We start from the raw sequence: 26,168 nt of genomic DNA on the forward strand, positions 1-26,168 counted from the left end.
GTGGAGGAAAGAATCCGGTAATTTTCCAAAATAAAACATCATTTAGAATCAGATAATAAATCTAATGGAAAAAATTTAAGTTATGTATTCTTTCTGTGTGGCCAATTGACCCACGGAACCTCTAACTCGGACCTCATCTCTTTTGTTCACAAGGCGTTCCTGTCTGTAAACCCACCACTCACAGGATGCTATGAAAACTCCAAAAGGTTGTGTGAAAATTCCTAGAGATCATACAAATTGGAAATACTCAAACCAGACTATCTGACATCCACAATAATGCCATAAAGTCAAAAGGAGCCCTCTTTTTACCCATTCTGATCTTTGAAGTGAGTGTAAACTGAAGATTTTGACTCATGTCTACGTGACTTGATGCATTGTGCTGCTTTCACATGATTGGCTGATTAAAGAACTGCGTAAATGAGCAGGCTTATGGGTGTTTCTATTTATGCGGATGATGAGTGTATCTTGATCAACTCACAGGCGTCATGGCTTGTGTATATGAAAGACTAATCCTTTGAAATAACTCTTCCACAATAGTAGGACAGCCAATAACAGGTTTGCCTAGCAACGCCTTTCAACCAGAGACATACAAAGTTCAACTCACTGTTGCCTGAGGCCTTTCTGATCTTGAACAAAGGCTAGTTGGACATATTCTCATGAAATAATATAGAAAGAATTTTCTCTGCTTTAACATAGGTGTATTAACAGAGTCGTGTGCTCAGTTTACTAATCAGCAGCAACTTTGTGGATGAGCTGTGTCTGATGGAATCCCAGTTTGTTAATAGTTCACATTTCTCCCCAGAATGGTGGTCTAATTAATAGTGGAGCACCCATATTTAATCTTGTAAATCACAGTCAGTACCACACAATTCTGTTTTGTTAACAGATTTAACATTTACAGTAATATTGTAATTATTTATATAACCCTATTTTGTGTAAAACCACATTAACCGGTCTGATATTTAAAGTCTTGGAGCTCCAGGGTTAAAAATAATTGTCAAGGAGGAAGAGGTACATTAGGCTATTAGGTGAAATGCTTACATATGAATTTTTGCCAGTCTATATTATAACATTCTCAAAAGCATCCCCATAGTTCCAAATATTTCCAGCCTTGAATTCACATAGCTCATCAATCAGTTTACAACTTGTATGCACATGAGTGCGGCAAGCAAAGGATGATTATATAAAGAGAGGCAAGATAAGACAGCAAAAATTTAAGAGGCCTGCAAGACATAACACTGGAGTGAAAAACAAGATTTAAGTTGAAAAACAAGTGATGTACTGAGATTTTCAGCCTTTATTTGCCTGCAAATCAACATCATTTGAAGTATTTGTATATTTACAAAATAAAGTATTTATAGGATTTTTTTTTTTATTATTATTATTTTTTTTTATTATTATTTATTTATTTATTTTTTTTGCAGGGTCCCTGGTGGTCTAGTGGTTAGGATGCTCTCACCGCTGCAGCCCTGGTCCGATCCCTGGTCAGGGAACCAACCCCAGCCACTCTTAGCGCCGGTCCCAAGCCCGGATAAATGGGGAGGGTTGCGTTAGGAACGGCATCCAGCGTAAAAACATGTGCCAAATTAAACACACGGATGATCCACTGTGGCGACCCCTAATGGACGAAGCCGAAAGAAAGTTAATAGCATTCATTTTTTTTATATTTACATTAATAACATTTAAAAAAAAAACATTTTTGCTTTTGGGGTTCTATCTTCAAAGTGAAGCATAGCTGGATAAAGATGGTGTCCAGCATCCAGTGTAGTGTGTAGTAAATCCTAATAGTGTGTCAGCAAGGAGTGGGGTTAACTAAACAATAGCAGGGGATCAGTCTCAATCCTGGTATATGTCCACATTCCACCCAGAATCTCACAGGAGCCACATGCCAGACATTCCCATGTAAATTTTTTCCTTCCCTCCCATTTAACCCACATTAATATCCCAGAAAAGGACTGGGGGAAACTCCAAGCAGGCATTTACAAATTATCCAGGTTTACATAATAAAAAGTATAATACAACACAGACAACCGCTTTTGGTCATTTTGCTTTTCACTTTTCTGTAGACATGTAGAACAAGGCTATTAATTTGGTTGGTAAATCTCATAGGGCTTAACTAACCCAATCATGTAAGTATTGATGCCACACAGCAGGATAATTCCATAATAAGCATACACAATATGGCCAAAGCTTGTGGACACCTGATCATCACACCAACACAAGTGTCATGCACAAAGTCCAGACCTCCTCCCTACAGAAACTGACTTCACTAATGCTCGTGTGGCAGAATGAGCACAAATCCCAACATCTTACTACAAAATCCTGTGGAAAGCCTTCGCGAGAGGGTGGAGGTTGTTATAATAACAAAGGAGGACTGGAAAAGGATGTTCAAATGTTGCACAAGTCAGTGATGGTGAGGAGCCCACATACTATGGGTTATAAACTACAGCAGATTTGAGAGATGGCTGATGCAAATGGGCTAAACGACAGTATATGGTCACTGCACAATCCAGGAATATCCAATCAATTATTTCACTTCATGAATTAAATGCTGTATAACTGAATATAATATTTAATATCAAATATAACTTGAACTTGTACAAATTCTTATAAAGCAGCAACCCTGGAGCTGATTTTATTCTAACCCAATGTAAGGATTCATGCAACTTAAAGTAAATCTGTGAATTTGTGCAGACAATTTTAAGGCTGCTTTCCTGACACATGCATAACACATCATCAGTAGTGTCTAAAACGGCACATGTGAAAGTTGTGGGTGTAATGATAGTGACTAAGCTAACCTAATTTTTACCCTTAGCGTTTTTTTTCCCACAAAACGCATGTGACTTCAGAATTATTTTGGTTAAAAATACAAAGGGGAAAAGGGAAAACTAATCCGTTTCCAGTAGGAGCCAGTGGATATTACAATTTACTAGTTATTTACAAATATTTAAAGCTCACATATAATATCGCGAGCATTTATCGCTGCTATGATCAGTACGCCGTTGCTGAAGAATTCAAGCTAGCGCTGTTATTGTCTCATATTTAGGATTAACTTGAGGGGACAACAGCTCATTATCTTGCTCAATTTTAATGCTGACTGTATAAACTGGTCAGTTTAAATCAGACTTTATGTTCATACCCAAATCATACGAGTAACACATTTAAATTGAATTAGCACAGTCTTTGACATATCTTAATTGTACTCTGTTTTTTTCCTCCTTTAGTATGGTAACAAATTTATTTCATTGAGTACAAAGTGGAACGAGTGGGTAAGGAAATTTACACTAGTAATCATGTGGAGTAGTCTTTTCACAATGGATTTATTAATCCTCAATTCTTTCCAGCCAGATGATAATACGCTTTATTGTGAGTAGGAAACATGAAGAGGCAGAGGAGAAGAATTTTGGCAAGAGAGAGTATAGATTTAATTCAGAAAGCAGCAGGAAGTAACTCGATTGAAAATGAGAAGATAGCCGGCTGGTCGAGACAGACAGGAAACGACAGGTGAGGGATAAAGCTCCACAAGGAAAGGAGGAGAAGGTGAAGGAGAGGTAGAAGGAGTGACGAAGAAAGGCTTTGTAGCACAGTAATGATCAGATGTCCCTCAGCCCTTATTTTCTCAGCTCCAGCTGGATCAAGTAGATCAAGAGGCCCTTTCACACACACCTGGACAAACAGGCAATAAAAGGCAATTGTTAATACAATTATAAACACAATCATTTCTGGCAAAGGTAATATGTATAAAAGAATATGCAAGTCATGATACAAGTTCACAATATAAATTGGAATTTTATTCTTAAGTGTCAGTTGTAAATGTCATGTTCAGATTGTATTGTACACTTGTATGCCGGGGGGATTCTTCTGTTTCCTACTGAGTGTCAGAATATTTGCATGAAACAAGTTTTTCAACCACACGTTCCAAAATAATTATTTAATTTATTTTAATCAACGTTTCTGCCCATCTACTGAATTGAGAATTGGTGTCCTCGTTAATTTTTTAATTCAATTCAATTCAGATTTAATTAATGGTGCCTTTAACAATGGACATGTTTTCAAAGCAGCTTTACAGGGATTATTGAATAAAGTATGTACATTTTAAATACATAAAGTAGTCCCTATATTATCCGCATATTAGACATATGAACTTGTTTAATAATGCACAGTTTGTTCTTGTAGGTATGCTAAACAATTCACATAATGAACATTAGAATAAATCTAAATGTATATATTTTTTTACTAGTAATTCCATTTAAATTTTAGGCGGACTGCTGCTTCCAGGGTACATATTCCACAATGTTTGAACATATACCTGAGTAAGTTAATTTTGCCTAACATTTGAAGTTAGACACTTTGTCCATATCCCACTTTTATCCTGGACTGCTGTTCACATGTCATCATTAGACCGTGTCGATCTTGGACCTTCATCCTCAACCTGTGCTTTAATGGAGAAAATGCACACACACAAGCCTGCTTCGATCAAAAGGGAAAGGATTTTCACATCCTTGTTGGCCTCCATTAATGAGCCCTGGAAATGGGCACAGGATTTATTGGTCACTTTATAGAAAGGAGTCGGGCTGCCGTTGAGTCTGCAGGCCCTTCAGCGACATGCATAAATGCCCTCATAGTCTGAGTTATAGTGCAGACCTTTTAACAGGCTATCATGTTGCAAAAAACGCATGTGAAGCAATAATCACTTTTAAGCTTTTTCAGGGGTGACACATCTTACTGTTGCTCTATTTCTCAGACTAGCACAGTATGAGATATGTGGAGTGAGGACCTAAAGGTCAACTGTATTTTGAAATAGCTATGTGTGGCCTTTCCCACCTTTAAGCAACTCCTATTGTTTTTTATATTTTGCAGGACCAAATACTGCATTTCTGAAGAATATTGTGCGTCATTGCCTTGTCTCCTTCTTATTTCTCAACCCATTTAATAACCAACCAATATTCCTGACTCTTCCTTATCTTCATTTTCCCATCATATACACAATCTGAATTCCTATGTCATAAATAACCACTCTTCTTAGTATTGTAATAAAAAAGCATAAATAATGCTGTCATGTATTGCTTTAAAGGTGGGAGAAAGGCGCTTTGAAGAATGTTGTTCTGGGTACCAGATGGCCACACTGAACAGGTTAGAATGAAAAAATATCAAAGGCACTGGACTGCAATTTATTGTGTGAGCTGTGATCTCACATTGCCTCCAAAGTGGAGTGATGTTTTTTATTGGTGTTTGCCAGTTCTCCACATGAACAATGTCGGAACTCAGAACCTGTCTCCGAGCGGACATATCACGGGTGGATTCTTTGTTGCAGTTGATTCCCAACTGTTAGATTTTTATCATGCCCAACACGAAACTTAATTCATGGAGAGATTTTCCATACGACCTGTGATGCTCCGTAGTGCCTTTCTGAATTCAGGGAAGAAGAAATACACAGCACACAGAATGTAGCAATGTTTCCAAATATCCTATAGACACTGAACGGACAAAGATATGTGTGTGAGATAGTGTGAAAACAGTTTTAACACTAACACCAATGTAACACATTTAATAATAATAATACAAATAATAATAATAATAATAAAGAATAGACCTTGAAAACGAATTAGGGATCTTCAGTCTCTGATGAGGAAAAGCAAAAACTTCTTTATTGCAGTCACGTTCCACAGAGCTCAGTAGAAGGTGATCACTTTATTTACATCAAAATGATCAAGCACACTCATTCTTCACACACACACATATTTATACCCTGTTGTCGGACATGGCACCTCTATTTTTTCTTATTTCTTTGTTCTGGCAAATTCCCCTTAATTTTCATTTCCTCTTAACTCCTAACTTTGATTCTCTTCCCCTCATTGTGAGTCTATATTTGGACTTTCTGTTTTACTCAGTTACCCTTACTTTCGGGCTTTTTATATTATACTTAAAAAAAATAGCGTTTGTTATAAAATCTTCGCGTTCTCAGGTTCAGCCTCGTTTTTTTTTCAACTATTAAAATGTTTTTCTCGACACCACCTCTACCTCTACTCTAATCCAAAAACGCTGTAACTAGCAAATATACATTTTTAAATTATACTATCTGCTAAATTTGCAGCTGTCTTAATGTGGTCTGCATGTGTCCTTCTGTGTTCATGCATGTGTTTGTATATCTGAGAAAGGAAATCTCATTGAGACTTCATATGGTTGCAAATGTTTGCCATTTAAAATTGGACAGCTGAAAGATAAGAGTCGCTTTATCTTCAGGGTTGACAGAGAGTACACGAAACGGCTGATTTTCAGTTAAATGAAAAGCAGTCTGAACTATATAAATCAGGACATTGGTAAGAGTAAGTGTTCCAAGTGGAAATGGATTGGGAAAACGTATCTTCCAAAAGTATACTGTGGACAAAGCCAAGTCTAGCTAAAGTACTTTATAAACTTGATTTGCAATGCAACATGCCTCACAGGAATACCACACCTGTCAGCTATCATGATATCATAATCCACCACCAACACAGTGTCTTTGTTTGGAAAACAAAAAGTAAAAGTCAAGAATAATGCTGTATGGTCTTGCTTTACACAAATTATTGCAATCTTATAAATGGCTTATTAGAGAGGACTGTGAGAAAATCGGCTTATGGTGACATCTGTTCTACATTCTTTCCACTCTTCACTCAAGCTCATAAGTATGTCCACATAACCGTGGTGACATTACATTTATTTAGTAACGAGACATGGTATTGCACTGAGATGGCCAGACAGTGATGCAATGCTGCTGCAACAGCCTTCAGCTCAAAAAGAAAAAATATAACTCTGCAAGGTATTATATTAGAATACCCTGGCACTCAATCAAGTACTGTCTTAAGTTAAAAATGAACCTTCTACTAAGGAAGCAGAGCATCATCTGCGAATCTGCTTATTCTTCACATAACAGACTCACACAGTCACTTAGACCAGACAGAAGAATCATAGGCTGTGTGTTGGGGTATTTATAGACTGACTGCACAGTAAAGTATGCAAGTGAAATACAGATCGCATAAATGTTTGTGAATGATAAGTTGTTTGGTGTCTATGAAATTCTTGGCTCCTTGAGGAGGCATGATGGGATTGATCATTCTGGCTGACCATTTATCTTAAACACATTTATCCACAACTATACTACACAAGCTATGACCATCAGCATACATTAAATGAATGCTGGATAAATGAGTCTTTTGTAGCTCTAGATTTCAAAGACAATCCGTTTTCAAGCCATCTACGTTAACCTGTATCTGCATGATTTCTGCATTGCTTTGGTTTATGTTGCAGCAGTTCGCGAGTGAGTGGCAGAGCGGGATGAAACACCTGATTAAGATTACACCTGTAGCTGATTAGACTGCACTCTGTTTTAGTCTGATTTAGTCTTTACATGTTTCCATATGGCAGGATAAGGTAGGTGTCTCAATATTGTTTAGCAAAGGGTGGCTCTATATACACTGAAGGGCATCCTGTTTGCTTCACTAATCCATAAAACTCCTACAAGAACGTTCATATAGTGGAAAAATGTGGGGGGAAAACAGTGGGTGGGCTGAGACACATAAGGGGAGGGAATGGAATTCCACATACATTAAGCATAATCCACTTTTTTACTTTACTTTATAACACCTAAGTGAAGAGATCTATGATTATACAGTATTTGCAATGCAGTTACATGATGGATATGTGTGGATATCGGTGTGGGATTTCTGAAATGCCAGTTGGCAACACAAATTGCCCTTTTTGATTCTTTAAAATATGGAAACTAAAGCTTTAACATTTTAGAGCTCTTTTTAACCATTAAGTATATTAACAATGTTCCCTGAGATGAGTGTGATTTTAATATGTTTATAGTTTGTAGAGGTTTGTATGAATACAATATATATTAAAACACAAGAAACACAAACCTGCATCCTAATCGATCAATTGAATTCAGTGTAATACACTGGTCTTTGACATTCATGTCTGGGTTACAGCAGCAGCCTTATTAAAGGCAGGTTAGAATGTTAGAAAGTTTAGAGACATGATGCCACCTTCAAAGGCAGAGAATGACTGGAATGTGTGTGTGTGTGTGTGTGTGTGTGTGTGTGTGTGTGTGTGTGTGTGTGTGTGTGTGTGTGTGTGTGTGTGTGTGTGTGTGTGTGTGTGTGTGTGTGTGTGTGTGTGTGTGTGTGTGAGATTAGAGACGCGGTATCCACTTCCACACACTTTTAAGCATCGCCAGCATTGAGGCAGAGATGAAAATGGATTGTGGGTGCTCAGAATAAAGTTTTTCTACGATTACACACACACACACACACACACACACACACACACACACACACACACACACACACACACACACACACATGCTATGTCTCAATAAAACCTTTTTAAAAAAACATTTAACTGTACAAAGAACCCATAAGGAATCCCTTTTTTAAGCATGAACACAGATAATCTATACTAACTGCAGACAGGCCGCATCCATGTGGGCCTCTATTCTCCATTTAATCCAGCTGTGAAATGGATTTGTTTCCATATGATGAAGAAAAGGCCTAAAACACCATAATTGCTAAGACTACAGTAAAAAAGCGTCTTTCTCAACGTTCTTCATTACACAAATGTCACAACTTGAAATATGAATTATTGAAAGCTTTTAGGACACTGAATAAAATAACAGTTGAAATGAAGGATTACTTTGACATAACAACTGTGTTTTCTCCAGCACTTCATGGTGTGAATTTGCCATGTTAATCTTAGGTGTCAGAGAGCTAAAATTTATAGGTGTTAGAAAAGTAAAGGTGGGTGGCTGAGTCCAGCTCTGACTGTTCCCTGTTGAATTTCACAAGTTGATGGAGCCTGGACAAAATGGATATTATGATGGTACTTGCAAAGAGGTTAAAAGAGAAAGTTTACAGAGCTATCAAACATCTCACACAAGGGTTAAGGGAAGGACACTCTGTCTCTGCACTCATCTTATACTACATCCTTCTGCATTACACGAGAGTATTGCCATGCTCATAGCATGAACAGATATATTGAGAAGCATGGTATAACCAGCACATGCACATCATTATAGTTCCAGCACTTTCAGCATTTACTCATAAAGGTAACAAACTGTACTGTTCCTTGTCGCTGACATTTCTGTTTTTGCCTCTATTATTTGATTTGCTTTTACAGTCAAACCTTTGGGGTACATCAGTGGTCCTGAGGGTCCAATTATGTATTAAATTATGTTTAAATGAAAAATATATATTTATATTTTAAAGAAAAGGATAAATACTAAAAAATACTCTGGTGTTGTACCATTAATTATCAACAAAAAATAGAGCTGTGTACCTTTATTTCTGAGAGTGAGATGTGTTAAACAGAAGGCCATCTGGATTAACATAAGCATCACATTCATCAGAGGCAACTTTTCAAAGAAATTGAAAACATTTTGTTCTTAAATAATGCACAAGTAGTATGAAAGTGCCCTGATATTATAAATCACAATACAGTAACACTCAAATGACAACAGGAATGCTTAGTTCATAAAAAGTATAAAACTTCACCACTTCCACTACAACTAACAAGCCTTCAACATTGATGAACTACTATATAACACTTCTTAATATTCCCTTCTTTTCCTTTCTTATCAGAGAGATGGCTGCTTGTCAAAGTCATCTGAGATCTAACCCTTCCTTGCCCCATTGAAGTGTGGGAAAAGGAGCATGAACAGATGCTTTGTGGAGCAGATCGCTTTCCTTTTCCTCATCAATGGCAGACTTATGCTTGCCTGGTCCAGGGTTTCGGCGCTTCTGCCAACTCTCAAAGGAGCTTTCATGTCTCGGACCGATGAATAGAATAGAAGCTAACAGACCTTCGTCCTAGATTTGATGTCGTCTTAAGCAAATAAACTGCATGTCCTTGGAGGAAAGGGAAGCCTGATTCACACTTACAACTTCTACAGATAACAGATAAAGCGTGCCTTTTATTTCGGAGGTCTTGGAGGTACATTTCACCTTTAAATTCATCTATCTCTAACAGGATACTAAGCCTTGGTATTTACAAATGTCACCAAATCAGCTCCATACACACTCCTCACTAACTAAGACCACAATACTGTAGCTACAATCACATACAGGAATTATTTAACAGCATCATATTGTCGCTTTGTTTTTACTGCATTCGTTTATTAGGCCACTATGCATTATCACCACACCACTTTCCATTTTTCACCATCCAGTAAATTCATACATTCATATTTTATCTATTCTATTATGTTTTAACCGGCACTGAAGTGCATGAAATAGTGCAAAATCTTTTTACAGCACTCTATTGCCATCTGGTGGATCTGCTTTGAAACTGTCATCATTTATTTATATATGGTCAGGAATGGTTTTTATATCTCCTGACTTTGCTCTTGGTACCAATGAAAACGTAAAAGCAAGCCAATATTTTATCCTAGATTCGTCAAAATTGACATTGTACACCAAAATTTCGCTTTATTGTGAGTCTTTTACCGTGATGAGCTTTTAAATTCAAAGCAGCAAACCTGACTTGTGCACCACTATGCTCTGAAATTAAATGGTATGAATCATTAGTCTTTCTCAACACTTTAATCATTCTATCTCTCGGGTATGTGGTCATCTGTCCATCATTCGACATGTTTTTTTTAATTCTGTGGCAACGTTCTAGCAATCGCACTTCTCTGTTCAAGAGACTTACCAATCTTTAGCATGTTGTGTCAATTCATTAGGAATCAAAGATTCCAGAGTCCATGTAGTCCCCAGAGTCATTGATTATATGATTTAGGTAATATTGTATATGTAGGGGTTAACAGTGGCACAGTGGATGGTGTTGACACCTTCAGAGTCCTTAAAACAAACCATGAGCTCTCGTTACTCTCTGTGCATTTCACTACATGTTCTGTGAGTTTGGGGGTTTATTCCTATTTCCAGTTCATGCCTATTAAACCATTTTGCCCCTAGGTGTGACTGTATCCTAACTGTGATTAAGTGTTGCTGGCATAGACTTAAAATTATTTAAATCCCTGACTATGGCAAAACTTACTGAACATGAATGAATGAGTAAATGTGTAGGAGTATTATGGGCTGGGAGATAACAAAAAAGTGGGCCAATTGGGTTTCTCTGAAGACCGTACTTAAAAACCCTACCTCTGAGATATGTTCACCTACTTCCTACTTTTGATCTTTTCATCAAAAAAGCTCTTTTCAAAAGCTTTGTTCTGCATTTTTCATCAATAATTTTAAATAACGCAAACTATTGCATTTATGAACAGACCAAATGCTGAGAATACTCTGATTCTTTATTATATTCATAGCATTTCCAATGTTTTCCTCAGACACTGTCTGGGACCGCAGACACTAACGCAAATGTTGCATAAACAGTTAACTCTAGATCGATTGCTTGTTTGGCTCTTTATGTCAAACTACACGAACAATGTAACAGGTACACACACACACACACACACACACACACACACACACACAAATAAAGCTGATATTCTGCAGTTCAACAAAACTAAAAGCTCTCAGTGAAAGACTACTATATCATGCTGAATATCCTCCCCACTATTTTTTTTTTATCAAGTTTTCACAGGAAACTATTTCAGCAATGAAAAGTTCAGTATCCTTTATTCTCCCACACTAATGATCTCATATTGGGCGAGTACTGTAATGAATTCTCCAGTGCCCAGAGAACAGAGCAGTGTGGTTGGAGTGGTGACAGCCTTTCAGGCAGTACTTTACAGTTAACACACACTCCCTCCTGAGAAACATTATATAACATGCCTCATCCTACTTTATCCACCATCTGACTTTAATAAAAGAAGTTTCGAATAACTGTTTGAGAGATTCTTATGTCTTTTTGGGGTTCAGTGAGGTTTTCTTCTTAGAGCTTCTAAAACAAAATCCTTTTTTTTTTTTTTTGTCCTCTTTGAAGTGTTTTCTAATCTCAAATGGATTCTTCTGCTACCTTTGGCTTTATTGTAAGGTTTGCTGTACGATATTATTTTGTATGTACTGTACTTGATAAATGATGTACAAAATGATGTGTAGTATTATCCATTCTTCTTTTAATTACTGCTTTATCCTAGTCATGGTTCATCAGGAACCTAATCCAGGAACCCTGGCTGAAGGGCAGGATTACTGGTGGCCCATTTTATGAATTCTCCTGTATTGCACCCAGTATTCCCATGATAGGCCCTTTCCTGGGATATTCTCCGGATCCACCACAACCCTGATGTTGTTAATGGCACTGAATGGAAGGACACTGCAGTCGGATGCAGTACGAGCTTTGTCCTTGTCAGGGTTGTGGTGGATCCAGTGCATATCCCAAAGGGAACACACTCACACAAAAACAAACCCAAACACACATTCACACATAGAGGCAATTTAATGAAGCCAATTCACCTGCATGCTTGGCTTTGGGAGTTCAGATGAAACCTGAGAACCTGGAGGAACCCCATAGAGATGTGAGAAGAACAAGCAAAGCTCTGTGCCAACATTTTTTTTAAAACCCCAATTATTGCAGACTTGTGTAGTGCAGATAGATTTACACTTAATTGTTTTAAAAAAGCAAAGATGGCATACTGTGATTATGGGTTATGTGTGTATTATTATGAGGTGAGTTTCCATAGCAAACAGTCTGCAAAGGAGTAAATAAATTGCTGTCCTGAAGCCCATCTGTTGTTTGTGATGGGATCCCCCTTGAGGAGGAGGCTTGGTGATGCTCCCGGATCCCCCCTTTCATCAAACGATATTGAGTCGGATCTTGACATGATGATGATGATGATGATGATGATGATTGCGTGACTCGTATTCTCCGCCCCTAACTCATGTGGCGTCCGTTTAAACTTGGCGAGTACATAACAGGAGGCAGTGCGGTGTAATCAGAAGCAGTGGAGTGCGGTTTGAGACACAGCCCTGTTCGTTTGGAAGCACTTCATAACCAACGCGATTATTTATTGTTCCTCACGATTTTATGGCTTTACACATTGCTGGACTTTTCGCGTAGGACTTGCACATGTGCCCACGCCTGTAGCACAGAGGTGGCGCTTTGTGTGTGTGTGTTTTGTTTGCAAGGTTTTTTGTTGTTGTTGTTGTGTTTTCATCGATGTGCATCTATAAATAATCAAGTCGCATCCAAAGTGGATCTGGTGAGTAACTTCCCCCCCCCCGATTTATTCGACGTAATTTTATTCGACTTATTCGAATTGGTCATGCAAACTGCCTTTCTGCTTTGAAGTGATTAGAATTTTTATTATTTCACATTTATAAAGAAACTGCGGCGTGTAGTCTTTTTTTCGAATAATTAATCGAATAATGCAGGTCGTATTTCAAATGCATCGTTTTAATAGATGATGCACCTAGGCTTTTTTTTTTTTTTTTTTTTTTTTACAAAACATGTGCAGTTGTTGAATATGGTACTATAGTCTGTTTTATAATTAGAAACACTGCTACTTTTGTGTTGCTTCATATTCCCGAGGTTATTTTAGTCTCTTTTTATTATTATTATTATTATTATTATTATTATTTATTATTATTATTGTTGCTGCTGGTGTTACTGATTACATCTTTGGTTCTTGGCTACTTTTTAATCAAACAGGTTTGTGTGCGTGTGTTACCTATTGTACTTATTAACACCTTTAGGCTGCTCAGTGAAATAGAAAACATCACCGAGAGGAAACCAGCAGCTTGTAGACGTGTCACTTTCTTTAGAAATACACTGGAAAAGTAATTACTGAAATGTAGCATGTGGCAAAGGCATCCCTCCTTCCAGTGAAAATGATAGAATACATATTGTAATGATCTTGCTAAGGCAAATATTGTTCATTGTTTGATTATGAATATGTGATTGGGCACATTTTTGATGAGCATGGTTTATATAAACATTATATACATTACTAGATAATCCACCATAAACATCGGTTTATTCATGGTCTGTAATTTTGCTTTCCCTTAGTCGCAGTGGTTGGAGGGCTTCGAATAATTTCATTTCCGGGGGTGTTACTTCCTTTCTACTGAACAGTTTTACATTGTTGCTGAATGTCTGCTATTTGAATGGACCAGTTATCTAAACATAGTGTTAAAATTAAAAGCAACATTTTTGTCAATGATGAGCTGTTTTCACTGACTTCATCAAACAAGTCAAGTCAAGTCAAGTTTATTTGTATAGCGCTTTTCACAACAGAAATTGTCTCAAAGCAGCTTTACAAAAATCAAAAGTCAAGGTGAATGGTGTGTGTTTATCCCTGATGAGCAGCCGTGGTGACTGTGGCAAGGAAAAACTCCCTTAGATGTTATGAGGAAGAAACCTTGAGAGGAACCAGACTCAAAAGGGAAACCCATCCTCATTTGGGTGACATCAAGAGTTTGATCATAAATCTTTCAACAATACAGAACACTGGAGAGTGAGAACTAACATGAGTACTGGAGTATACGATTATAAGTAATGTTCTTTCTACAGTCTTTATGGTTATAAAACTAGGAGCTACTGAGCTCAACATTTGTGATCATCATAGATCCAGCACCAGCTTCTCCATGCCAGAGCCTTTAAACACTCCAGGAGGTTCAATGTCAAAACGCTGTATGATAAAAATAATTTACAATCTCTCTTTCTCATAATGCAGGTGGTTCCGAACTACTGGTCCTCCAACCTGAAATCACTCTTGCATGTTTGTAATAATTTTGCATGAATTGGTTCCAGAAATGTCGTTAAGGCAGAGGTAAATAATTGGTTAGAAAGGTTTTGGAGAAAAACTAGTACCTGCAGTTGTGGTTTATACTAACAAATTATACTTTTATATAGTCAAAACTATCAGTATTTGGACATTGACGAAGTTGTTTCCTAAAACGCATGTTAGCTTTCTACCACAGTATATTCAAGGTAATATTATTTATAATGGGGGGCATAAGCCCCCCCTGGAATATATATTATATTAAAGGTAATATTATTTATATTAGCTTTAATGTAATGGTATTTATATCTGAGGTGGTGGAATGAACTTCCCCTAGATGTCCGTACAGCAGAGTCCCTGAATATCTTCAAGCGACGATTGAAGACCTACCTCTTCCTGAAATACTTAAATTAGCACTTCCATGCTTGTAGAATTCAAGGGTTATATTTATATTTAATTTGTAATCTTGCGTACCAGTGTAGATTTATTCATTACTAGAGACTCAATGCACTTTTGTACGTCGCTCTGGATAAGGGCGTCTGCTAAATGCCGCAAATGTAAATGTAAATATCTGATATTAGGTGTACAGTGTAAGTGTATGAATTAAAGTAGTAGTAACATGTGGTTCTCTTTTTTTCCCCTGTTTAAAAATAAAATTCCAGTTTTATTTGCTGTACACTACTTATTGTATTGAAATGTTAAAATGTCCCAGAGCTGTGCTTACATACATAGGTTACAAAGGCTGCAAATGATATGTTCAGTTGGGTATAAATTTACAATGTAATATATACAGCGCAATGTGGGTATAGTTATGGTCGTAATGTGCAAATGGTCAGTAGTGAGTTGTGGTAATGTTGTACAGGTAGACATGCCAGGAGACAGACGTGATAAAGGGGGCAACACCAGACAGTGCAAGATCACAAGGAAAGGTGACAGTGCACAGTGTGACAAGACAGTGTTATTCAGATGTAGGGGTGAAGGTTTTTTTTTTTTTTTTTTTTTTTTTTTTAAGGGTAAGACATACATGGGGAAAAGTGCAGTATGTAATTTGTGTGCAAGTTAGTATGTACCTATGTTGCATTCTCATTAATAAGACAGATGTGGAATGTACCATATTTTCCGGACTATAAGCCGCTACTTTTTTTTCCGCGCTTTAAACCCTGCGGCTTAAACAACGAAGCGGCTAATTTTATGGATTTTTCCGGGGGTTTTCTTGGTTTCACAAGCTTCAAGCCAAAAAACCGAACCCCATAACATTAGACCAATGAAATTGCTGAACGGGTTCAGGTGAACCAAACAAATACTTTATAGTAAATCAGATGCGCTCCCACTGAATCGGGCCGCACCACATCATAAATATGGATGCGGTTCCTCTGACGTTTGACCTGCCGCTCACTCGGACTGTCAACAGGAAATGCGAATCATTCGTCACGCTGAATGAACACCCGTTGAGTCTGGGTCATGGGAGAGCTCGCTAACTCCAGTTACAACAGAAATCATATAAGCACAGACAGGTTTCCAAAACTTGTGCTAGTTTATTTTTCTTGGCAACAGCGTTACGGGTTAGTCAAAGAAACTTAGCATCAGAAAATAATAAGGACATATTCCTCGGTCTTGCACACATGCTGTATTACCGGAAAAATGCGGCGACAGGCTATTCCCAAAATGCCACTCTGCTCTTAAAGGAGCCACAACATATTTCAACCGTGTAACAGACATTGTCTTTCGTTAAAGCCTGTGTAAAGTTCATTAGTTTCAATGTAGACACCTGCGGCTTATAGACAGGTGCGGCTTATTTATGTTCAAAATAGTCCAGAAATTACAGTAGCTTCTGTTGAGGTGCTCTGTGGTTGCTCTAATGCTGCAACAACAATCAGCAGAACACAGCTTAGTGCATTTGAATCTTTGTACTAAACGTGCTAAATTTTTGTGCTAAACTTTTGAAATAATAATTTGTTCAATGTCCAAATATTGATATAAATTATAATAAACCTTTTTAGAAATGTTACTTGAACTTAATAAAAATAATGAATATGTTAAAAAATATTATGTTTCCTCATTTCCATGGAGCATACCATTTGAAGTTAACTATACCAGGATGACATAACACGAAGAATTTAAAGATTTCTTTCTATTTCAATTAATAAAAGCAATTCAATAATGATCCTTTACATACTGAATGATTTCTAAATAAAAAAAGTTATTTAGGAGAAGACGACAACGCTGTTAACTGCAGTACCAATCCTGATATTATTGACTTTTTATACAGCCTTTTATTGTATTTTATACGATCAAATTTATTTTACAGTTGGTGAGTGTAGGAGGAACACTATAAAAGCGCTTAAAATCCCTTTTTTGCTTTTTATTGCAGTCTTGTAAAAATCTTTTGTAGCTTCCAATAAAGGAACCATTATGACCTCATTCTCATTTTAGATCTTGAACATTATGACTGAATTTGCTCTAGGATTGAATATGTGCTTTTTTTTTTTTAAGTCAGTCTAAAATTAAAGGCGTCTAGAAGATTAAACCGTAACCTGGAATTAACGTCAGTATAAGTTACAGCAGCAACCCAGCCATGGCAGTAACTACAGGGGAATTAAGTTGATCAGTCACACCATGAAGTTATGGGAAAGAGTAGTGGAAGCCAGGCTGAGAGAAGAGGTGACCATCTGTGAGCAACAGTATGGTTTCATGCCGAGGAAGAGCACCACAGATGCCTTATTTGCTATGAGGATGTTGATGGAGAAGTATAGAGAAGGACAGAAGGAGCTGCATTGTGTATTTGTGGATTTAGAGAAAGCGTACGACAGGGTGTCGAGAGAGGAGTTGTGGTATTGTATGAGGAAGTCAGGTGTGTCAGAGAAGTATGTGAGGGTGGTGCAGGACATGTATGAGGACAGTGTGACGGCAGTGAAGTGTGCAGTAGGTATGACAGACTGGTTCAGGGTGAAGGTTGGACTGCATCAAGGATCGGCCCTGAGCCCTTTCCTGTTTGCAGTGGTGATGGACAGGTTGACGGACGAGGTCAGACAGGAGTCTCCCTGGACTATGATGTTTGCAGATGATATTGTGATTTGTGGTGAGAGTAGAGAGCAGGTTGAGAAGAGCCTGGAGAGGTGGAGATATGCGCTGGAGAGAAGGGGAATGAAAGTCAGTAGGAGTAAGACAGAGTACATGTGTGTGAATGAGAGGGAGGGCAGTGGAGTGATGCGGTTGCAGGGAGAAGAGGTGGAGAAGGTGGAGGAGTTCAGGTACCTGGGGTCAACAGTGCAAAGTAATGGAGAGTGTGTTAGAGAAGTAAAGAAAAGAGTGCAGGCAGGGTGGAGTGGGTGGAGAAGAGTGACAGGAGTGATTTGTGATAGTAGGGTATCTGCAAGAATGAAAGGGAAAGTTTATAGGACTGTGGTGAGACCTGCAATGTTGTATGGATTAGAGACAGTGGCATTGAGTAAAAGACTGGAGATGGAGCTGGAGGTAGCAGAGCTGAAGATGTTAAGGTTTTCGTTGGGAGTGACGAGGATGGACAAGATTAGAAATGAGTTTATTAGAGGGACAGCACATGTAGGATGTTTTGGTGACAAGGTGAGGGAGGCGAGATTGAGATGGTTTGGACATGTGCAGAGAAGGGACATGAATTATATTGGTAGAAAAATGCTGAAGATGGAGCCACCAGGTAGGAGGAAAAGAGAAAGGCCAAGGAGGAGGTTCATGGATGTGGTGAGGGAAGACATGCAGGTAGTTGGTGTGAAAGAGGCAGATGTAGAGGACAGGGTGGTATGGAGACGGATGATCCGCTGTGGCGACCCCTAATGGGAGCAGCCGAAAGAAGAAGAAGAAGATAAGTTACAGCAGCTATAAAGGAGTAGAATGTGGAAATTATTACAGAGATGAGGGACTGAATGTGAAAGAAATGTGACAGTAAAATTGGTAAAACCACTTTGGCTGTCATGGAAATTTGCATAAATGTAAAATATAAAAAAATGTGCACTGGTTTGTCTCATAACGCATTTTGATTGATTTTCCTTAATTCCTTGCCAGAGTGATGAGTTTAACATTAGTTAAGTTCCATGACACACAAGTGCATGTAAAAGAAAGAAATGGGGTTGATGGACTGGCAAGATGTTTGTGTTATTAGAGAAAGAGAGACCGAAAAGACAATATCTGTGAATAGTCCTGCAAAAGCCTTTTAAGTTCTGAGAGATTTCATGAGGTGCTGATTCACACCTTTTTTTTATTATGGAAGGGAATTTCTAAAACATGACATCTTAGCACATTAGGATTTATGTCTTATTCCTGTAGCTTTGCTCTTAAATAAAACTAGTAGAAATCACCAGTGAACTGGTAAATGTGTGCATATGTGGTTGCTTGGTAACATGTTTTGTTTTTAACAAGCTAATTTTAAGAAGTTAATTTTGCTTTGTTGGTTGTATGTAAAATAGAGCAGAAGGGGAATAAGAGTTAAGAGTTAAGTTGCATTAATTGTGCTGTTGAAGTAAAATTCACTTTAAATTTAAATATTTTGCAGCATAGTACTTTTGATTTCTCAAATCTAATTGATCAGTTAAATGTTATGTTTTTTCCAACTTTAGTCTGGTGGTCTAGTGGTTAGGATGTGGCACTCTCACCGCTGCGGCCCGGGTTTGATCCCCGGTCAAGGAACCAACCCCAGCCACTCTTAGTGCCAGTCCCAAGCTCGGATAAATGGGGTTGCGTTAGGAAGGGCATCCAGCGTGATGTGCCAAATCAATCTGGCCCGATGTATATTATATAAATTATATCCCCAAGATCATTTATATAGATCTGTTATTATTGTTATTAATGGCCCGGCCATATGAAGTGCTGATAACACACAAACTACAGATCCCATAATGCAGCGCTTCAGCTGCCTTGCCAAACACTAGGCTACCTGGGAACATTCTATCTAAAATCAAGTCAAGCTTCTATTGATGTATACAACCCTATTGTAAACCTGAATGCAGAGCAGAAGAAACAGAAAGTAGAAGAGTTAAAGAAGAATCTGACATTACAGCAGACGTTTTTCACCAAAGCAAAATCACAAAGTGAAGCTGCTGTAAAAGCACGTTTTATGGTGGCAGAGGAGAAATCGGAGCCAAATCAGCCCAGCCATTTACCGAGGGAGAGTTTCTGAGGAGCTGCATGATGATATTGGAGATGCATGGAGATATTTTTATGGAGGGCAAAATATTTTAATTTATTAAAAATTATTAATTTTTTTTTTAATGGCATAAGAGCAAAGAAATCTGATTGTTTTGATTTGTTGTTATTTTAACATTTACTTAAAAGCAAAGTTTACTTAAAGGCTTTTTCTAAAAATAGCTGTTTCCTACTTTGTTAAATCATTGTTGATAAATATTAGGAGAAATCATTAACATGATCAGTGTCTTCACATAGATAAATATCATTAATTATTAATAATATATAATAAAGGGTAAATTGAGCAAATCGAACTGAAAACTGTGTGTATCAAACTGGTAGCCCTTCACATTAATCAGTACCCAAGAAGTAGCTCTCAGTTTTAAAAAGGTTGGTGACCCCTGCTGTAGACCATTTAATTCTTACCAAACATTTTGACTTGTTACTACACATGTCAAGCTTCAGCAGTTTTTTAATGGGAAGAATCAAGTGTAAGCTTGCTTTGTTCATTCTATTTTGATTAATTTGTGACAATTATATACTATTTATTATAGGATGTACAGTAATATAAAATAATGATCAATTGTCAAGTATCCCACAAGACCTAAGACCTGTCCATGAATAAGCATCTTGCCCCAGAGACATTTTAATATATTTTTCAGACAGACAGAGAGATGGAAAGCAAATGAATGAGTAATGCAAGCAAATATCTGGTTAAAATAAATGAATAATATCCCGGGGGATAACGACATCAGTAAGCTCTTGTTTCATGCAGGCAAAGCAGAATAGGTCCCAGTAGTAACAGAGGCTTGCTGGATCTCACCAACAGTTCAGTAAGAGGTGTCAAAGCAAATATGTAGCAGAAATACATTTACCCATTGGTTATTCAGATCAAAAAGTTGTCTGTGAAGTGAAAAGAAATGTCTTTGAAAACTACATATTGCACAAGATAAAGAAACCAAAGCCTAATTGGTGTTATGACTTGTGAAAGTGTTATAATTTTATTATTTATTTGCAAGACAAATTTCAGTAAAAGTTTTTATCATACTATATGCTCTTATGCTCAAACTTTTCCTATGAAGGTCCAAAAATCAAACTTGAGCAAGGGCTCAAGGGTATCGGTTGAAAGTTAATGTTGCATTTTAACCAACTGTATAATATTAAAAAACGAATTTTGCCATGGGTCCTCTTGTTTATGATTTCATAATAATTACAAATAATTTAATAGCCCAACTAATGCAGTTGCATTTTTTTATTTTTTTTTATTTTAGTTTTCTGGGTTTTTATTTATTTATTTAATTTTATTTTTTTAAACATAGTACAACGAAAAAAAATCCAATTTATAGTACAATAATTCATTAGTTCAATGCCTAATACAGCTGTTAATTCTATAAGCATTATATCTATCTGTTTGTAACATCAGTGACGATAATGAACTGATACTTATCTAATGCGGATATTGTTGGTTGTGAGGCAGTCTCGTAACATTTATCCTGTCAAGTTTACCACTGTGTACCATCTCTTTCTTTTTAAGAACAGTCCAAATATGACTGGGAACTGAGGTGACCAGTTGCTGGGGTTTTGGGAGAGGAATCCTGATACAGGTCCTAAGGCCTTTCTTTTTATATTTTTTGTTTTATAATGTGCCAGTTTTGTGACTTCAGGCAGGCTATTTCAGCACCTGGACTATTCTAGTATGAAGCCATACTTGTAATACCACTCCATAGGCACTAATGCACCCCCATAACATTAAAGATGCAGGCTTTTGAACTGAGGTCTGATAACGAACTGGATGGACTTTCTCCTCTTTAGTTCATAGGACAGTGTCCATGGTTTCCAGAAAAAATAAAAAATTTAATTTCATCTGATCATGGAACAGTTTTCCACTTTGCATCAGACCATTGTAAATGAGCTTTGTTTAGAGACCTTCGTAATGACAAGCAGACAGGAGGCGAAGCTGTAGATGACAGAGTTGAAGATGCTGAGATTTTTTGGAGTGACAAGGATGGTTGGAGAGAATTAGAAATAAGCTTATTAGAGGGACCACGCAAATAGGACGTTTGAAGACAAGGTGAGCGAGACTAGATTGAGCTGGTTTGGTCGTGTGTATTTGAGAGACATAGGGTAGAAGAATACTAAGGATAGAGCCGCCAGGCAGGAGGTAAAGAGGAAGGCCAAGGAGGAGTTTTGTGGATGTGGTAAGGAAATACATGCAGGTGGTTGATTATAGAGGCAGATATAAAGGTGGTATGGAGACAGATGATTCGTTGTGGCAACCACTAACGGAAGCAGCCAAAAGAATAAGAGGATTGTAAATGAGCTTTGGCCCAGTGAAAACAGTGGTTCATATATGGTTTCTTCTTCACATAATGGGAGCTTTAACCTGCATCTGTGGATGACATGGCAAACTGTATTCACAGACAGTGATTTCTGGCAGTGTTTCTGAGCCAGTGCGATGATTTCCATTATCATCTTATCATGCCTGTTTTTAATGCATTGCCACCTGAGGACCCAAAGATCACAAGCACCCAATATTGATTTCTGCCTTTGTCTCTTGCGCAGAGCTTTCTACAGATACTCTGAATATCTCATTGTCTACAGTGAATAATATATTGAAAACATTCAAAGTTTTTACCATTTTCTGTTAAGGAACATTATTCTGAAATTGTTCCACAATTTGTAGATGCAGAGGTGATCCTCATCTTCACTTCTGAGAGGCCCTGCCTATTTTAGATAATTTTTTTATACCCAATCATGACAAGCGCTGCACCCTCTCTGATTGCACACCACAAGTTTCTGTCGAACCTAGTGCTAAATGACTCATAAATTACCTGATTGGGGTGTCGTAAGTGGCAGAGCAGCTCCATCACTGCAATTCAGTGAAAGTCAACCCTTTATTCAATCTCTTGATTTACTAAGGGAGTTGGTAGTTCAGTGTTTAAGCTCTCGGTTACTGGTCGGAAGGTCTATTGTTTAACACCCGGTATCAGCGAATTGCCGCTCTTGGGGCCCTTAAACAAGGCCCTTAACCCTCTCTGCTCCAGGGGTGCTGTGTCATGGCTCACCCTGTGCTAACATTGCTGGGATATGCAAAGAATGATTTTTACTGTACTGTAATGTACACATGACAAGTATAAAGCCCCTCTCCCTTTCTCTTTTTTCTCTCCCTTAACTGGTTGCTCCCTTAACTGGTGGTATGATGTAGCGCTATGTTGTTTTATGTAGCACCAAGCGAGTTAGCTATATATTACAATAAAAGCTTCTTGACCTAATTGGCAGTTGTACATACATATTTATGTTACACAGTATAAGTGTGTGGTGAGGGTGATCTTTATCATCTTATTAACTGTGGCTCAACCTTGTTCTTCTCTATTCCCTAGTGACACTTATTTACTCCAAGAATCTCAGAAAACAGGCAATGTCAGGTCCGGCTGCCGTATAATTACAATTGATGGATGTACATTTGTGATTTTATTTTTTACCATTTGCTTAGTACTAATTCAAAGTATGTCATTTGGGTGGGCATTAGTTCATTCAAAACAATGTCAGTGTCTCAAAAATGCTCACATCATGCTTGTGGAAATGTTGCAGGCAAGAAAGTGTGTGTGTGTGTGTGTGTGTGTGTGTGTGTGTGTGTGTGTGTGTGTGTGTGTGTGTGTGTGTGTGTGTGTGTGTGTGTGTGTGTGTGTGTGTGTGTGTGTGTGTGTGTGTGTGTGTGTCAATGATTAAGCCTGCATGTCTGAAGTAAACGACTACAGTGAACTTCTGGACTAGAAGAGTCTGTGTTAGGCCTGCTCTGTGTGTGGGGGGAAATGACATTTATTCCCACAGAGCCAGTAAAACACACTCTTCTCTATCAGCCTGCCACACAAATGTTTGTTTCCTTTGAGTACACTGATACAGATAAAACCATCTACATTTGTTATAAATATTGCACATATAGCTGAGGTTGAGGAACTGTTGGGGGTCACACCCCATTTCTACATCATGTTTTTTTACCCAGTATTTTCCAGTGTTACAATTGGAATAGCAATAGGGTTTATATTTAATTATAAAAGGAATAGATATAGTTATGGCCATGCCTACTTCGGGTTTAAATCTGAACTCAGATGATTGATGTATAGAGCACTATACAAATGTAAATACACATGCAGGTAATGACATTGTGTTACATGCCTATATATGGACAAATAGCTTAATTTCTTTGTAACCAGCACATAGACTGAGAACTTAAGTAAGTAAAAACAGAGTAGTTAAAAAATTGTAGCACAATTCATTTTTATCCAAGAATTATAGGAAGCTATATATCCTGCATGCATACATACCCATACACCAGACTGTTTCACACTTCACACAGGAAATCTTGTATGGTTTCATGGCGTCACTCTTCCTCCATCAGGGTTTCCGTGCAGTCATTTATAGACAGGGAGCTTCTCCACGCTGCTCTGGCAGGAAACAGGGATCAAAAATGGCTGATTTTTCAGGCAGTGCTGGAAATGGTGGGTGGATTTTTTTGAGGTGTTGATCAGCTTACGAGTAGCTCCATGTGTCGGGCTGTTTGCATGACTGTTGTTTTGTGAATGAACGTAAATTATTTATATCAGTAGCACTATTTGCATATTTTTCACGAAGTGATGGCATATTTTTAAACATTGAATTGTACTGAAATTATCACCATATTCATTGAAAGTTTAATCTTTTCAGAAAAGGGCTAGTCGTTAGTAATTACATGATATGAGCTGCGCTTTAAATAACTGTGCAGGTCAAGATCAGCTAATTTCTTCAAGACTATTTGCATAAAATATTGATGAAAGTCTTATACTTCTTAATTGCAATACTTTTAATAGTAGTTTGCAGATGGAGATGGGGGAAAAATGTGTTCAAGTGCACACATTATTTTAGTCTGGAACACAATATTTTGCATAGTTACGATCATGATGTGTTGCTGGTTAGAATTATTGATTCCTAATTTTCCAGTCATGCACACTGTGGTTTACATTAATTTTCAGAATTCTTGATGACCTATTACTCAAGACCTTGGTAGTCAATGCAGGATAACAATGTAGAGCTTTGCCATCTGCCACAATAGGAAAACGTGCAGTATAGCCTGGGGTGAACATGATCACGTTTTTTTCAACACAGCTATCGACCTCCATCAAGGTGATTTCTGCAAGTTCTCCATGTTTTTCCTTATTAAGCTCCAGGGTTGGTGGTTAAGAAAGAACACATTACATTAGAGCTCCATCTGACATTTCATTGCACAAGTGTAAAAGTAAAAGGTCATCTTGTGTGGCATGGGTATTATAGATATGCTATTTATTTTACACTATCATTAGGATTATTGCGCATTTCCCCAGCATGCACTGATTCTACTTTATGTAATAATATAATTTTTTTAAGGAAGAAAATAGGGAAATTAGGAATTTCCTATTTGCATTAGTGTTCATGAGCTTTAAGATTGTCATCACTGACAAACTTTTTTTATGTTATTTTTGCAGTTGTTTGCTAAAAATAATTACTATTACTACCTTTTATTACTGCGATGAATATTAACCTTTACAATTAATGAAAAAATCAGGTTTACTTCAGCTGAGTGCACTTCTTGGTGTGGACTGTACTGCGTTAGGAAATCTAAATTTGTGCAAATGCAAAATTTGCTATATATACAGTGAGGAAAATAAGTATTTGAACACCCTGCTATTTTGCAAGTTCTCCCACTTAAAAATCATGGAGGGGTCTGAAATTGTCTTCGTAGGTGCATGTCCACTGTGAGAGACATAATCTAAAAAAAAAATAATCCAGAAATCACAGTGTATGATTTTTTTACTATTTATTTGTATGATACAGCTGCAAATAAGTATTTGAACACCTGAGAAAGTCAATGTTAATATTTGGTACAGTAGCCTTTGTTTGCAATTACAGAGGTCAAACGTTTCCTGTAGTTTTCACCAGGTTTGCACACACTGCAGGAGGGATTTTGGCCCACTACTCCACATAGATCTTGTCTAGATCGGTCAGGTTTTTGGCCTGTCGCTGAAAAAACACGGAGTTTGAGCTCCCTCCAAAGATTCTCTATTGGGTTTAGGTCTGGAGACTGGCTAGGCCAAGCCAGAACCTTGATATGCTTCTTACAGAGCCACTCCTTGGTTATCCTGGCTGTGTGCTTCGGGTCATTGTCATGTTGGAAGACCCAGCCTCGACCCATCTTCAATGCTCTAACTGAGGGAAGGAGGTTGTTCCCCAAAATTTCGCAATACATGGCCCCGGTCATCCTCTCCCTAATACAGTGCAGTCGCCCTGTCCCATGTGCAGAAAAACACCCCCAAAGCATGATGCTACCACCCCCATGCTTCAC

At 37.7% G+C, this 26,168-nt stretch overlaps 1 protein-coding gene across 2 annotated transcripts in view; it reads left to right on the forward strand.

Moving 5' to 3' along the window:
- Positions 1-10,529: 10,529 nt before the first annotated feature.
- The window catches only part of LOC310727472 (hippocalcin-like protein 1), a 32,366-nt gene continuing 16,727 nt past the window's right edge, over positions 10,530-26,168 (forward strand). The window contains exon 1 of one of the 2 annotated variants that reach the window (XM_083543994.1): positions 10,530-10,548. The gene's annotated coding sequence lies outside the window, so the exon portion shown is untranslated. Of the gene's footprint in view, positions 10,549-12,361; positions 13,139-26,168 lie in introns of those variants that run through there. The other variant, XM_083543992.1, reaches the window with a different exon arrangement.

Source organism: Silurus aristotelis (assembly GCF_946808225.1).
Source record: "Silurus aristotelis genome assembly, chromosome: 6".
Lineage (NCBI taxonomy): Eukaryota > Metazoa > Chordata > Actinopteri > Siluriformes > Siluridae > Silurus > Silurus aristotelis.